Raw genomic sequence first — 15519 nt, 5'->3', positions numbered from 1 at the left:
GCAGGGGTTTTCTGAAGCTGTTATTCCCTCCCATTTTTGCAATCAACCACAAAAATGCATTTTTAAATCGACAGCACTTTGCTTTGCTAGCATGCATGCACGACTCTCGGGTGGCATTTTCTCCCGCTTATAAAATGAATGTCCCCTTTCGCCGCCCTGACTGGATTCCTCTCTAGCTGACGGGTTATATTTTTAGAAAGCAGTCATTCTTCTTGCAGCAACCTTAGGCATTTTTGCATGTGCAGCAATTACAAAAAATCAGCCACACTTTAAGTGTTTTTATGCAGATTTAGTGATCTACTTTTCAGCAAACGTTTATATACACGTATTTACATGCGTAGTTGCAATCTTATATATAGTGTTTGTGTGTATGTATATGTATGCATGTAAATGAGTTGTAACTAATTAAATTGTATATATGCATATGCTCTGTATAAACTTAATATACTTAGTATAAGAAATTTTTTTCCATACATACTAATGTTACCACCAGCGATGAGATAGAGGAACTGTGCGGTGTACATAGTAAATAAAGTGGGGATTGCATTATAGTACAGTAATTAAATGTAGAATTGAGATGAAATGGTATAATGTTAGATACTATTTTCCTATTTAGGAATTGGGGGAGTGCGTAGGGGTGCATGTGTGTGTATTTGCGAGAGAGAGAAAAGGGGGTTACGTAATGCAATGCTATTTCCAAAAATATCCATACTGAACCATAACATTTTATGAAAATGTGACTTATTTTTGCTGTCTTGATTGCAAACCATTATAGGTGGTAGTAAGTTTGGGAACAATGAACAACCTTTACATTCAGTACAGAATGATCTATTTTTGTCCTCTTGTCTAGTGGGTTAACCATTAAGTATGGTGCACTTCAAAGATGTGCAGCGTGCTAAGAATAGCACAGGGCTTTGCAAATCCAGGTAACAGGGATTCCTTTGTCCTATATTTAAGTCTATAGACCACTGAAGCACACAGAAGCATGCTATATAAATACACTTGTCGTTAGACTAATTTGCATGCTTTTTTGATATTGGCCACTGAAGCATATATTTAGCCAGTATTATATAGCAAATGAGCCAAAACCTTTTGAATTTTGTGACAATTATGGTGATATATTTTTTTAAATCGTTTGTAGATTATTCTCTTTGTGGTACCGGAGAGAAACTGCAGTCCCAAGACTTAAGAGTCTAAAAATGGTAAGAATTAGTTGTTTTAGCAAAGAATCAGTAGTTTCCCATGCTATCAAATATCAGAATTAACCTCCTTCCCCCACCCTCACCACATTCAGAAATATGACCTTTAAAGACATCCTTTGGGATTCTGGGGATTTTGCCATACAATGATTAATGCACTCTGAAAGCCTTTGTGAGTTGGATTTTTCATTTTTAGACATTTTCAACAGAAAGCTGAAATCAGTCTCCATGCAGTGAGGTTTGTTTAATCAGAACAAGAGAAAATGTTTACTGTATTGAAAAGAAACATCATAAGTTGCATAGATGGGAATACGCAGACAAAGCAACATGCCACCAAGTCCATCACAAAAACCAACAAACAAAAATTGATCATTGCACATAGCAAATAAAACACTGTTAGTCTGTATAGCAAATACCTAAAATGCAAAACAAATTTGCTTTTTATGAGGTAAATTTTCAACAGGAGAACCTCTTTTGGGGAGCTAATTGCTCCCCAAAAAAGGAAAGGTAGGTCTCAGCTCAGCTGAATTGAGGTTTACTGTATGTTGAATATAATTGTTGAGCAACACTACACAATTAAATCATTTAAATTTCCCTCTTTTAGTATTTTTCATTGCATTTTTATTTTTATTTATTTCTTATACTATAAAATATTTATCACAGATACATAAATAATCTTAGCGATCAAACATGGTAACCTCTAAAATTAAATATAGCGTCTTCTGTCATGGGGCCTTCCAATTTAGGAGGTGATGACCCTCAGACAGTAGGACAAATACTGAGGAAAGATGTCTTAGTTTTTTATTACTATTTTTGGCTCTGATAAGGCAAACTAAGTAAAATTTGATATTTGTTGTCCCAATAATACTTTGTATTGAAAATGTGCCCATTACTTGAAAAAGTTGGGAATCCATGCACTGATAAAATTGATACACCTTGGCTGCTACATAAACAGGCTTGGCAGAATTAAATTTTTTATTTATTTTTTTATAATTGATGGATAATATTGATATTTTTATCATCAATTTAAATGTTCACAGTTGTGCAAAATTGGGGAGGATGGGGGTCAAACAATTGTTTAATGACAGTAGACATTGAGATTCAAAAACCTAATGCTTTGTAATAGTTAAAACGTAAGTTATCCCATGTCAAAACATACAAAGTAAATAGCCATAAGTCAAACTCTAAGAAGTTCTCAAGCAGCATTTTTCTTACTTTGCCTGTCTGTGAATTTCAGTTATCGATGGAAATATTTTTTGTCAGTTTGTGTGTATAGTAAAATCAATGGTTACCGACATTTATGGATAAAATGTTTACATAAGCCCTATCAGGCTTCTCAGAAGAGCTCATTAATAGTTACAGGAGAAAATTCTGTGCTGATTTATACAGGTGCCATCCCATTGTCTGAAGTGGAATTACATAGGATGTATGGTAGCCCAGAATTTGGCCTGATATATGAGGCATCCAAGTACAATATTTGCATAAAGATAAAGTTAAATTAATTAGGATAAATTATATTTGTCTGATTCTTTTGTTGGAAACTGTCTTGATATGAAATCTATTACGAAGGCCCACTTTTCATATTTGTCTACTGAAACTTTTATCAGTTGTATCTTCAAACGAGTCATGCAAATTTCTATTCTTCCTGGAGTCTACTTCTATGGAAAGATTTAACTCATTTTCATACAAATGAATATATTGGTGTAGGGAATTGAAAGGGGAAATAAACTATGAATAGAAATCATGTTAACAGTCTTTCAATTTGCACCAATTTTGGAGTTTCTGATAGGATGTAGACCATCATGTTTCCCAATCCGCCAACACCAAGGGGGACAAACTGCCCATGTTTTGTAAAGATTAATACAAATCTTGAGATAGCAGGCAGACTGTTATATGTGCTATGAATTTGACATATGTGTAACAATCCCCCCCTCACCCATTTAGGCCAAAAGTGGCCAATTGATTTTGCCAGCAAATAGTTCTATAAATCAGACCAGTATGCATGCCAAACCTAACATGTAAGTTAGAGCTATCCAAATGCAGAAAAATAATCAAACATAATTACCCATCTGTTAAGTTTTTCCATTGTTAACTCTGTAGTGCAACCTAATTGAAATTTCAGTTGTTTGGTCTTAGAAAGTTTTTTGGGATAAGCCAAGTTCCACAGCTTTTTTGTGATTTTTTTTCATCAATATTTCAGCATGAGAGAGACCAGATTCCACACTGGCTTGCACCCTGTGCAAGGTCGCATGAGGTGTAAATCTTGGCAGAATTTGCCTTCCTAATCCCCCCACCCTCCCTTTTTGGCGCAGTACCACTGAATGTAATGAAATCAGACCACTGACATACTTCTTTCATTACTAACACGAACACAGTTGCTATTGACATAGTAATAGTATAGTCATTTATTCCAAATATATATATGTTTTGTAGTTCACATATGCAGGACTATTCCTTCATTTAAAATGTTAAAAATAATAATAATTTATCTGCATTGGACTGAGTACTGCTTCCATGCAATTATTAAGTACTTTTAACTACCTTTGGTATTGCTGCAGAATCAAGGGCTCAGTCCTGCTTTTACTGAAGTCAGTGAAAGTTTTGTTGTTAGACTTCAGTGGGAACACTTTTAGGCCCATTTCTTTTAACCTTTTGCTCTTTGATCAAAGTGAAGATGTATTATTTATTTGGTTAAACCTACAGTAAATTAAAATAGTGGCTACTGAAGGCTTGTTAAGTAGCACAGATTCATCCTTTGCATAACTCCCTTGAAGTGTGTTCACTTTTCTAGAACTTCTGTATGTACTTTTTCCTATTACATGTGTTTTACAGAATGTATGATTTCAAACACTTCAGAGGTTCAATTTTGAGTATTTACTCTGCTTAATGCAGGTGGCTTTTTCTGGATTTACACTTATGATGTGCTAGTACCAGGTTAAGGAATCTTTCCCTGCGCTCTGTAATATTAACACTAATAATACATTAAAACTGGGTTGAAAAGACAGAAGAATGTACATAGTTTTGTTCCCTGGATTTTTGGAGACATTTCATGCACATGGCATAGTATGAAAATAACTTTTAAGTTTAAAGGATCAGTCCTTAGCATGTGTTACTTTAATTCATTTATTAATTCCATTCATAGTGAAATAAAAAAGGACCCCTTTTTACTTCTTTATGAGGTATAAAGGGCAGAAACTTTGCGGTTTTCTTCTTCTCCTTCCTCTCCCCCTCTCCTCCCTGTAACATTAGAATTGCAGGTCATGGCTTACTTTTTTTCTGTACAACATAGATAATGAGGTTTCATTGCTAACTGAAAAGGGAAGGGATTTTTATTCAAAATTTTTTTTAAAAACCCTTTTTGTTTTGTCATTTGCTTTTGTTAAAATCTGTTTAACTCATATGTCTAACAGTTGGAAGAAAATATCTTTGTCAAAGATTCAACATTCTCTGTTAAGGGTTAGGAAGGCTCCCAGTCCACATGTCTGGGTCCTCCAAGAAGACCTGCAGCAAAACCAGAAAAGACAAGACTTGTTGTTTTGAAGGTAAAAGTGAATAGGTGGTGGTGGTGGTGGTGGTGAGAGTCTGCAAAGAAGCAAGAAATGGTGCAAAGCCTGCCCTTCTCCCTGCCCTCCTTCCCCCCCTCCCCTTTGCAGATCATCTTTGAACAGGAGTTCAGTGTAAAGAGAACTTGCAAAATATTGTGCTAAGGGATGGGTTTATAGAAGTAATTCCCAGTGACCTCAATGGGAGTTATGTTTTGTGTGTCAATGACCAAATAGATTCTTTTGAATTCAAATCTGATCTATATGAGGGAAAAATTAATATTAAAATGTTAAATTTCAGGCCAGGCCATTATTTTCACCATGACATATCACTGTATTCCAGCATTCTTTTAAATCAATACTTCTGCGAAAGCACAGGGATTCAGAACCGTGCAGTATGAGTACATTGACCGAGAATGTGGGATTAGTTGAATCTGAGCATATCCAAGAATGTGTGCTTGGTAGGATTAGATCAGTTGACACCTCTTACAGCAACATTTGTATCTTCAGAGACCTTTTTACCAACTTCTTCGTTGACTTCAGGCTTTGCTGCCATGTATGGAGAAAAAATTGTCCTGGTATTAAAAAATAATTTAGGTGGCAGGGATGCACCCCAGTGCAAAGGTATTAGATTCACTGCCGATGAAGCATCTGCTCCTAGCTGATCCATGGTCTCACAGGCTCAGTATCTTATACTCTTCACTTGGAAGAAGGACAATGTGATGGTGACATATTGGAGAGAAAAACAATGGAGGAAGCAGGATTGGCAATTTCGTGGGGGAAAAAACTACTTTCGGACAAAGTGCTGGTAAATACTAGTTTAAACTGGGATGTTGGGAAACATAAATTAATAAAAATTACAGGAACATTTAGCAACTTGATAATACTTTTGCAATAATATGATCTGTTTGATTTTAATTAAATTAAACCAAAAAAGCATCACCCTAAAGCTGTATACCAGGGGTCGGTAACCTATGGCACGCGTGCCAAAGATGGCACGCGAGCCAATTTTTAATGGCACGTTGCTGTCTGCCGGGAACCCCGGCAGACAGCAGCGTGCCACTAAAAATCCTGCCCGGCCCGGCCCACTCTTCTCCACCCACCGCTCTCCTCTTGCAGGGCAGGCAAGCTTCCCCCTCGCCCTGCCTCTTCCCCCGGTGCGCTGGGTTCCTGCCCCTCCTCTCCCTCCCTGCGGCCGATCAGCTGGCGGCCCTTGCTATGGAGGGGGAGAGGGAAAAGCAGAGCCGCAGCGCGCTCACGCTCTCTGCTCCGGGGATCTTGGGGAAGGGGGTGGAATGAGCATATCCCCTCCAGCCCCCTGCCGTGAGCCGCTCAGGGCTGGGAGCACCCCCACGACACCAGCCCACACCCCCCGCCCTCTGCCCTGACCCCTGCACCCTCCCATATACCCCCAGCCCTCTGCCCTGACCCCTGCACCCCCCTCACACACACCCAGCCTTCTGCCCTGACCCCTGCACTCCCCCCACACCCTAGCCCCTTGCCCTGACTCCAGCACCCCCCACACGTACCCAGCCCCCCCATACCCCATGCCCTGACTCTTGCACCCTCCACATCCCCACCCCCACCCTGAGCACCAGACGGGAGCTCCTGCACACACACACACCCACCCACATTCCCACCTGTACCCCTCGCACCAAATGGGAGCTGCCCAGGTAAGCGCTCCACATCCAAACCTCCTGCCCCAACCCTGAGCCCCCTCCCTCATTCTAGCTCCTGGCAGACCTTGCACCCCAACCCCCAGCCTGCTCCTTCACCCCCAGCCCTATTCTCAGCGCACTCCCACCCTCATCTCAGTGCAGAGAGAGGAAGAGAAAGGCAAGAACCAGGGAGAAGGTAGGCACCTACTCTATGTGGACAGGGCCGGGACCCCAGACCGGCAGCGGGGCTGAGCCACTCAGCCAACTGCTGGTCTGGAGTCCCGGCCGCAGGCCCCGCTCAGCCCGCTGCTGGCCTAGGTGAATGGAACCCCAGGCCAGCAGCAGGCTGAGCAGGCCAGCAGTGTAAGATCAGCATTTTAATTTAATTTTAAATTAAGCTTCTTAAACGTTTTGAAAACCTTGTTTACATATGACAATAGAGAGAGACCTTCTAAAAAACGTTAAAATGTATTATTGGTACGCAAAACCTTAAATTAAAGTGAATAAATACTCAGCACACCACTTCTAAAAGGTTTCCGACCCCTGCTGTATACTTGGCATGCCTTGGCAATCTCAAACCAAAATTGAAGATTCTGAATCAGGGAATTCCCCCTTTAACAATGAAAATTATGTTTGTTTAGTAAACAAAGAAGGGGAATTCCCAGATTTGGAAGTTTCAGTTTCTGTTTGAGATAAACTGCCAAACTACCTGTCCTGTCCAGTACTCAGTCTCTTGATCTGGCAGGCTGGTATGCAACTGAACTCAATGAGTACAGTGACTCAGGTCAGAATATTCCAATATGACCAAAGGTGGAAGGCCACTTGGCCCAATTCCTGGGTATTTTGAGAAGGATCATGATGATGGCAAAGAGTCTTAGATACAGAAACTTCAAAGAAAAAGTGAGTGGGAAGGCAGACCGTATGAGGATACATTTTTTGCAAAGTGCAGTAGAAAGAACAAAGTGACACCAGAACCACTGACTTTCGCTAAACGGAGGAAAGTATCCAGAATCAGACGGGGAGGGTGAAGGTACTGATATTACCATATTGCCAAGTACATCAAAAGAACTCCAGATCAGGGTTGTCCAAAGACAATGAGAAAGATAAGGAGTACTTGTGGCACCTTAGAGACTTAACAAATTTATTTGAGCATAAGCTTTCGTGAGCTACAGCTCACTTCATCGGATACATTTGGTGGAAAATACAGAGGGGAGATGATGAGATGAGAAAGATGTATAACATTTTCCCACCACAAATGGATATGTTTATAGCAAAAACAATTCTAGAATTGAAACAAAAGATAGAATTTTTTTTACGGCTTGTGATACAGCATGGCCAGAAGGCAGCAGGAGAGTGATATAGGAGAGATGTATACATCCCAGGATGAGGAGAAGCCTTATTCCCTGTAGAGGGAAGAAAGGTTTCTATAGATTAATTAAAAGCACCTGAAGCCAGTTAGAGCACCTGAAGCTAGTCACCTGATAAAAACCTCCTGCTTCAATCAGCCAGGAAAAGGAGTTGGAGCAGAGAGCAGTTTGGAGCAGTTGAAGTAGAGGAGAGTTTGGAGAAGTGCTGTGGCTGACTAGAAGACCAAGACCCTAGGTAAAGAGACACCTGGCTTGTGCAGAGAGAGGGCAGGAAGCCCCACAAACTGAAGAGCAGGAGAGGGGAAGGAAGCACTAGTTCAAGTGGTTTACCGCTATCTCTAGGGCCCCTGGGCTGTGACCCAGAGTAGAGGGCGGGCCCGGGTCCCTCTCTCTCCACTTCCTTCTCTGGGTTACTAGTGGGACAGTAAATACCCCAGTTCAGGGACAGGAAACTGTGCCCTGGAAACCCCCCTCCCCCAGAAGAGGAAACATGGGACCCATCATAATCGTACTGGCAATTTGCCACATACTGTAATATTCCCTTTTTGGTTACTAAGCATCCAACTTTTCAAGCAATGATCAGCAACCTAAGGCCAGGCTACAAAGCACCCAATCAAAAGCAGGTAGCAGGTGACATGTTAGATTCAGTTACAGATGGCTTGTGGGTGAAAGCATGCAACAAATTACATGGAAAAGCAATTACATTAATTCAAGATGGCTAGTGTAATGTGCACAATGACCCAGCAATAGCTAACTGTGTGCAAATAGTGAAAACTGAAGTTTATGTATCAGTATGTACTGTAAGCAGTAAGATGATTGGAGAGTACACTGGCAAGAAAGAGAGGCTAAGGCATTAGCAAATGAACTGTAAAGTTGTGTTTAAGATCTACCTGGCAGACAATGGAAAAAAGGATGCAAAGTATAGGAAGTGATTTGGAAGAATATGATGGCACTTTGGTTACGTATGGATATGTATCACATTGGCTAACTCTACTTGAACAGGACCTTATTCCAAAGGATACTGATGAAACATGTTGTAGATGTTGTAATCCCCATCAGCCTGGTTAAAAAGAGTCAAAATCTATAAAACCCCAAATCCCTGGTGACACATGATGGAATAGTCATATAATATGCCTGGAAACATGCATTAAAAACTGGCCTCATTATCTCAGGGTTGCAAGTGATCATAAGGCAGAACTTGAAGATAGAATGATCAGTCTAATTAATCATCAAGGGATTTAATGGAAGCAAAGAACATGATCAGTAAATTGAAGCACTTGACACACTCCAAAGGGACACAAACAATTGCTGTTGCATGAAAAATACATTTGGATCTACTGATGAATGAAAATCTTGCACCACACAAAGCAAAAGTACAAAAGAGATTTCATGAAGGGATTACTACGCATATTGGCCAACTTCCTTCGTCCGAAATATGCAGGAAAGAAATTGTCAGTTGAATAAGAAGAAATTACAATCCAATGGTTGCTCATCAAAAATCCCGACTAGCATTTTTACTTGCACTTAAAGTTAAAAGAAGTTTAGTATCCAAAATCAATGTTTTCATCCACTATCAAGGAAGATAACACGGTGGAAGAACCTGAAGAATACTGATATTTCATAGAACTGGTAATGCAATTGCATCAGTGTCCAGCAAGCATAGAAAAATTTTTTTCAAAGTTTGGACGTATCCATTCAAAACTGAGGAATAGGCTCAGAATAAAATACTATCAAAGTTGGTATTCCGCTCCAGGATGCTGCATGGCCAAATGGACCTGGACTGGTAGTTTGTAACTCTGTATGCATGCTTCTGATTGCTCAATGCCTCAAAACTGCAACTCTGCATTATCATTGTTTTCATATAATTGAATGTTTGAATTTTGTTTTATATAATACTGAAAACTGAAATGAGTCATGACATGTATAACTTCCTTGAAAAAATACCTAACCAGAAAGTATACAGACATTCTGATGTTCAGTATTATAATTACATATATTAGTATTATGCCCATTGCAGTTTTACTTTTTATTTGTAAAACCCTAAATTAATCTCTGAATGTACTGCCTTATGTAACCACAATTTGAATTTGTAACTAAAACTAAGTGTAATGTGGTGCATATTAATTATACTGTTTTTAAAATGGAAAATGCCTGAAACTGGGACTACCTAGTTTTCCGGACCTGTAAAAACCACCTCTGATAAATTCCATGCCATCCATGGGTGGAAGGCAGTTCTCATCACTAAGAAAGGGAAGCAGCAAAACCTGCATTTGAATTCCAGGGAGTGGTAGGGGGGAAGCATCCCATTCTGTCTAGAAGCTCAGAAGGAAATTGATGATATCGCTATTCATGTTGGGCAAAGAAATATATGCAATACCTTACATTTTTATATTAAAAACCTCATCGTGGTTTAACCTATTGAAAACATGTTACTCTGAATATATTTGGTACAGTTTATGATTGCAAATATTACATGGTACTTACCTAAGTTTTTAGTTGGGACAACTACTGACAGCCTTAGTGTATTCTGTGAAGATCGTTGACCATATTTGGTCTGGCAAAGAGGCATCTGTACATATTTCAGACTTATCCTGTTGAATATCAAGAGGATGAGGGACTACGATTGAGCACGAAACCCAGGTTATTAGTAGACACACACAGGCCAAATATAACCTGGGTTTCATGCATGATAAAGCAGGGCCCTAAACATCAGAAAAGCCCTAATAGTGCTCATAACTTGTTGAATACTGAGCCTGGGGCTAGAACTGAGGTCTCCTGCACGATAGATCAGAGCACTAGTCCCTAAGTAGGATCACATTCTGAAGTCAATAGTGTTGAACAGGTTTAACCAACTGTAGAATTTGGCCCACAGTGATAGAAAGAAAGATCAATTGTGAGATTTTTATCATCATGAGCATTAGTGTGGGTGGGTGGGATTTTTTTTTAAATGTTCTTATATATTATACATAGGATACTTTTTTTTATGGTTTAATTTAGTGTACTTTATTACTGAAGACTTGAGATTTTTTTCCAATCTCAATCAAATAAGATAAAATAAACAAAAATTTACTCTGCTTAGAACTTTTTCAAGTGAGCTTCTCACAATTACAGGAAAACAAAACAAAGGGATGGAGTGGTGTTCAAGCTATACAGTGCGGACGCTCTGAAGTTGAAGTTTAAATAATTTTTCCTCTTTGTCCCAGACTGCTCTTTGTGGACTGTGTTCAAAAAAGCTAAAATATGAAAAACTAGAAATAATAAATTCATGCGCACAATTGTGATACTTCACCATCAGAAAGTAGGGTTCAGGAAAAGACTCAGTCAGTGGAAAATTGTTTCCGTTGCAGTTCCACTGTCCTACACTGAGTTCTGACAAAGATTGAATTATTTTTTGTGTGAGGTAGAGAACTATAATTATCATCCCCAGAAAGACTGCATAAGATAGACAATATTGATTGGGATAAAATATTGAAATAAAAGGACAATTTTGATTGGATTGAACAATGTAGGTTGTATTGAACAAAGATTTATTCATTACTCTAATACCTCATTAAGCCTTACCAGGTGGGGAGAAAAGTTGGAAAGGTGCAAAATGTTCTCCTCAAATGTTTAAAATGGAATGATATTAAATAATTTGAGTTTGGCACAAAGTACGGATTAGGCTGCTTTATTGGCAAATTCACTCTAGTAATACTGAAAGAGTCCCTGTATAGAAGTTCCTTTGATGGCTACCGTTGTTTCCATTTCTAAACACTACACTTTTAAAAATGTCACAATATAGAACCACATATTCATTTTTTAACTTACAGGAAAATAGATGCATTTGGAGTAATTTTGTTAAAACTAAACTTTCTTATATATTCACATAGCACGCATTATGGACATTTTTGAAAACAAATAGCATAATGATGTTTAGGTATTTTATATTAAAATGATTATAAACCTTTACTTAATATATACATTATTTCTCTAAAAAGAATTATTGAATTCTTAATATTGTAATGTTCAAAAGCATGTGTTGCCCATTTTATGCCATCAAACAGCTGCTCAAAGATTGTTAAACTTTTCTTTATGTTGACATGAATGTATCTGGTGATTAAATTCTCCAATATAGAAGTAGTGGGTGGGTGTAATGCTTGGTTACCAGAAGGAAATCCTACAAAGATTTTGAAGTGCAATAACATTGGCAGGTTCTTTTACAGTTAAGTTGTCAGCTAAGGAATTAAATAAAGCTACAACACCATCTTCACAAAAAACAGTGCTTGCTAGGCAAACTATTGTCATTGGTATATTTTGCTTCACAGTTGACTAGAGCTTAAATGATATATTACGTTATTTACAGCATACATGACAGAACACGGTTTAGTTTACCATACTTTTTTATGTAGGGTAACTGAAAGTGATATACACTATAATAATGGTATTGGTAGCGCAGTGATGTTGCAGGCAAATGTGGCAAGACAAACTTTTGAGTACTTATCACAATGTTGGACAAAGCCATAGATATTACAACCTGTTTCACTGAGATAGGGAATGCTGGTCAGGACAGTTGGAGTTATTTCTTACCCTTTTATAAAAGTGCCTTTGGATCTTTAATATCTGCCAGAGATAGAGGTGACAGAAGGAGAGTGCCCCATGTGGGATCCAACTTCTCAATCCTGAGTTCTGAGGGTAAGAAAAACCCACAGCTGGCCCATGCCAGCTGACTCAGTCTTGTGGGGCTCAGGCTGTGGGGGTGTTTTGTTGCTGTGTAGACTTCTGGGCTCGGGCTGGAGCCCCAGCTCTAGGACTCTGCAAGGTGGGAGGGTCCCAGAGCCCAGGCCCCAACCCGAGAGCCAGTGTCGGCTAGCATGGGCCAGCTGCGGGTTTTTCTTTGCTGTGTAGACATATGTTAAATCGCATTATGCAGAGGCAGTGTACCTTGCCCCTAGTTGACAAATACCATATTGTGGTAACCTTCCCATGTATTTTATATGAGGAACGGGATATAAATTTCAGACTGTATCTTGGAGGATTTCTCCTTCTGAATACCCAACACACATTATCATTGCACTAAGTTGTCAGTAGTGGGTATCAGGATAGTTAAAGTGGCCCCAAAGCAAGAATATTGCCAACTAAGCTACACAGAGACTCGCTATGCTGAGGACATTTTGGGCCACTTTTGTAAGGGGCCTCAGCTCTGCATCCAATTTTACAGTTGCCATTTATTGTAAGTACAAATACTAGCATTTAGCCGTCTAACTACCTGATTGTACTTGCAAAACTGGTAGTTAATCCTCTGTATTTGAACCCACAAGTGGTTGTATCTGCAAAATTAGACACTACTTTTAGTAGTCAGACCTGTTATATTTACTTCATAGAATCATAGGACCTTGAGAGGTCTCGTGTAGTCTAGTCTTAGTCCTTCACTCAAGGCAGGACTAAGTATTATAGACCACACTGTGCCAGATTATTGCAGATTGACCTCACTGTGCCAGAAAATTCCACTACAGTCCAATGGCATATGGAGGATTTATCCCTGTAGGAGAACATGTGCTTGCACAATCACTCTCCTTCAGTGTTATGCCAGTAGAAGACAACTTAACATACTGGTTGTAAGGCAAATTTAATTAAGCATTTAAAAATATAGTGGAACAGTTTTAGCAGATATGAAAGTAACCAAAATAAATAAAAAGTAGAATTTACTTTTAAGTTTCTAATTTTCTAAATATACAGATTGTGACCCTGATCTCCTTTGCAGTACTCTGCATCATCAGTACAAGCCTCCTGCTGTGGCGTATCAACAAAAAATCTTAAAACACTACACCCATTCACAGTGATGTGGTATTGATAATGTGACAGGTCTTTCTAACGACTGCTGCTCAGTAAATGACATGAATGTTAATTGCACAAAGAAGTATCTTACTTTTAAACTTCATGTTGTCCTGCTATGGAAAAGGAGGCAGGGGAGACACAAACTTCGCTTCCATTCATCCCAGTTAACCTTTTCTAAAGTATTAGTGTAATCATTTACAGCTTAATTACTTTCGTACAGCAAGCATACACAAGTGTGATTGATAGGTGTGATGGACAAGCTACTATACTGTTGTAGTTTTCCTCACTGAAATCATGCTAAACAATGTGCTTTTTGGCTGTTCTTTATCTACTGTATAGTAGTGATCAAAGCACAGTGTAGGGCTAGTGATTTCTGGAGTAAAGGAGGGCCAGGGAGGATGAGTGCATTGATAAAGCCTCTTTGCATTTTATGAATTTCTCTTTGGTTTCCATTACACATCATTATGCATCTCTGGCTCTGCATTTCATCTGGCATCATAGTACAGCCGTTCTTTAGTCTTCCCCATCTGAAGACTCAAACTCCCAACTGTAACAAGATGAAAAAGCCTAAATGAGACAAACAGGCTTTTCCTTTCATTTCCCATCTTCCTCACATTCCTCTCTGTACTCAAAAAAAATGAATAGAAAGTTAATTCATTAATTTCTTTTGCGTACCACTTTTTCAGTTTATCTGTTTCAGAGGACAGGATGTCATCTGCTCCTCGTCTCCCCCCGCCCGGACCCATTGGACTTGATTTCATTAGGTTTCAAATATAAATCCTCCCTTATAAATCAGTCTTGTTTGACAGTGTGTCCTTCCATCTTAAAGCTTCCAGGTTCAGTCGGGATTGAAATCAATGGGAATTAGGTGCCTAAATGCCTTTGGGGATCTAGGCCAAAGTGCCCCCAACATCTCTTCTGCCCAGGGCCCTGTATGTGGCCAGAGCAGTACGGTTGAAGGAGGGCATATGGGCAGGCTGAACTGAGTATGGTCAGTGCATAGCTTCTGCTGGTAGGACCTCAACTGGGGAGAATTTCAAAAACTTCTGATTTCTTGTAGTTCTCTATGGGGGCTGCTTCCCTGAGTCCATTTCTGCATCAGCCTATCAAAATGGTGGATTCCCACTTGCTTGTCGGTTATTCTTTCTTAACGTGTTTAAGACATTTTAATCACAACCTTCAGTGATTTACTTTTCTGTGAAATAAGATATAGTGATTAGAATATCTTAGGTTACACTGGAGTTTCCCTTTCCAGGAGATTTAGAAGAAGAACTGACAACAGATTCACATGCAGCTAAACACTAGGAAGCCATAACCACCTAAACAACAGTTGCTTTGTAGGATAAACCTTTCTTTCACTACATTAGTAATTTAGCGGGCATTAATTATAAGAGGCCCATCACTGTAGTAAGTACAGAATACTACAGGTGGGATTTTTAAAAGTGCTGAGCGTTGTCTCAGCTCTTCTTCCATTGAAGTTAGTGACAAAACTCCATATTGCTTTCAGGCTTCAGGGGAAATCACCATGCCTTCTGATTTTTTCTTGAATGAGTTAAATAAGACCAATTAATCTAATGTTCAGATAGCAGTGCTACAAAATAGTAAAGAGTCTGTTTTAGAAGATATAGCTAGATGTTGATAATGGGCCACTGATTTTAAGCAGAACCTTCCATTGAAGTCAGTGGAGATTTCAGCTTAAAAATGGATGGCAAGTATATCTCAATGTAATTAGAATTGGGAAAAGTTGTCATAACTGAATGAAAACTGAGAAACCTCAGACACTGCATAGTAGGAAGAATCTCCTTAGGAAATCTTTGCTGCTCACTGTTCCTGCCAAGCAGGCAACTATGCCTGTAATATTGTTATCCTGAAAGAATGTGCATTAGAAAACAACCAAACTGTGGAAGAGAAGCTGCCAAACAATTTCAGTGGTGCTGAG

The 15519-nt window shown here is 39.2% G+C and overlaps 1 long non-coding RNA gene across 1 annotated transcript; it reads left to right on the top strand.

Annotated features, from left to right (window-relative positions):
• Positions 1-1208: 1208 nt before the first annotated feature.
• LOC122460337 lies at positions 1209-9693 on the top strand. Its single transcript, XR_006281590.1, has 2 exons — positions 1209-4741; positions 8939-9693. It is a non-coding gene; the product is annotated as an uncharacterized LOC122460337 (long non-coding RNA).
• The last annotated feature ends 5826 nt before the right edge of the window (positions 9694-15519 follow it).

Source organism: Dermochelys coriacea, chromosome 5, assembly GCF_009764565.3.
Source record: "Dermochelys coriacea isolate rDerCor1 chromosome 5, rDerCor1.pri.v4, whole genome shotgun sequence".
Taxonomy (NCBI): domain Eukaryota; kingdom Metazoa; phylum Chordata; order Testudines; family Dermochelyidae; genus Dermochelys; species Dermochelys coriacea.
Note: the sequence above shows the minus strand (reverse complement) of the source record. Positions and strands in the feature narration are given on the sequence as shown.